A 2,105-nucleotide genomic window follows, 5' to 3' on the forward strand; every position below is an offset into this window, starting at 1 on the left:
GTGGGATGTGGGCTAGAAAGTCTTTTTATCTTAGCGTTGATTGGTTTTCTTAAATCGATTATGGATTTGGTTGGCGACTATTTCACATTTTTATCATTAATAACATTGTTGGACCTGCACTTATTTTCTTTTAGTACTTTTGTAAATGGTTAAGAGTATGATATATGGTTCGCCTGGCGGGTGGTGTTTGCTGGGTGTCAATCACGTCTAGCGGGTATTTTGGGACGTGACATCATAGTTGATGGGTTTCAGATGTAGGTTGGCAAATCTATGCTCTTTAGGACCAAATTGAAGTTGTAAACTTTATAACACATTGATGACATTCAATAAAACTTTACAAATATATAAGGGCATATTCTAATTGTAAATCAGGTGGATCTAGCCCCAGATGAATAAGTTGGTATATTATAGATGGCTTAGAGGAGTCATCATTCGTGTCACGACCCAGCTAGGGGCCGCGACGGGTACCCGGGGCTAACCACCGAGCACTACTCGTTCTACCGCTTATCATACTCATTAGACATTCCTTTATCAAATTAATGCTCAATTTATAAGAAAATCATTCCTCATTTGAAACATAGATACTTTTATAGACATAAGCCTTTAGGCTATCAAAATAATATATGTATATATATATATATATTTACATAATAGCAACCTCGTGAGACCACATAACCCACACTGCGTATCTACGAGCCTCTACTGGAGTGCTAGACATAGAGACGGGACAGGACCCTGTCGTGCCCAACATATACAAATGTACACAAAATAATACTCAAGCACCTCCGGAACAAAGGAGTGCTTTCAAGCAGCTAACAGCTCCTACGAGTCTGGATCAAGCTCGCCTCCCTGTCTACCTATGGGCATGAACACAACATCCAAAGAAAACGGACGTCAGTACGAACATTGTACTGAGTATGTAAGACAGGAATGAAATAAATATAATAGAAAGATCATGAGTCATACGAGAAAGATATAACCTGCATGAGTGTCATAGGCAAATACATTTCGTACATATATCATATTTTACATAATCATGGTACATATGTCAGCACATCACATATATCATCACATCAAAATCCTCATCGTTAACCCGCGTTCGGGTAACCATCATATGCCGCCCACTAGTGGTGATCATGCCCGGCCCTCTATGTTCGGTGTAAACATAGCAGCCCGCCTTAGCGGTGACATGCCCGGCCATCTAGGCACGGTGGAATCATATGTTGCCCGCCTTAGCGGTGACATGCCCGGCCATATTGGCGCGGTGGAATCATATCTTCATATAGTCAATCATAACCCATCATTATTACACATCTCATGAACATATCATAATCTTATCATAGCTCGGCATTTTCATACATAACATAAGCATTTTATAAGCTAGCATTATTAATCATCTTTTAGACATATCATGACTTAGCATCATTTCACATTTATTATTAGGAGCATACATTAAGCTTTGAAGGCAACTATGGCTATGTCGGGGTGACGTAAGGTTGTGAACTCCCGATTATATTATGAGCATTTATGAGTATTCTGCCTCACCTTGGAGGAAGTAATATATAAGGTGAGTGTCAACAATAATGACATCATTAACGTCATAGGAGCATCATATCATGAACTCTAGAATCTCCATACTTTAACTCATTATCATCATTATCATACTTGTATGTAGTTTGGTATATTTACGGACTCATAGGCTCCATCATATAGGAGGATCATGGAAATCTTAGAAGAATCATGCCTTGGAAGGAAAGGGATTTTCCTTACACACGTTTTTCATTTAACTAGTCCATCGCTTGCTTGTTCTCCTTTGATGCTAACGTTTCTACCTTCAAGAGAAGTCAAATGAACAGTAGCCAATCGATTACTTAAACGTGCTTACTAAAGCTAAAGAAAATTGTGCAGAATTTCCTTTATTTATACAACTTTTCCCATATTCTATGTTAGCTCCCAAACGTTCCTATCAACATTCACAATATTGCAACCAACAATCATCATTGATCTACATTTACCACAATTCACCATTTCTCTTCAATTTCTCCAAAATTGTGGTTATAGCTCATTATCGTGTTTTCTCATATATAATACTTATTCCATGGTCT

This window comes from Lycium barbarum, chromosome 8, assembly GCF_019175385.1.
Source record: "Lycium barbarum isolate Lr01 chromosome 8, ASM1917538v2, whole genome shotgun sequence".
Classification (NCBI taxonomy): Eukaryota; Viridiplantae; Streptophyta; class Magnoliopsida; order Solanales; family Solanaceae; genus Lycium; species Lycium barbarum.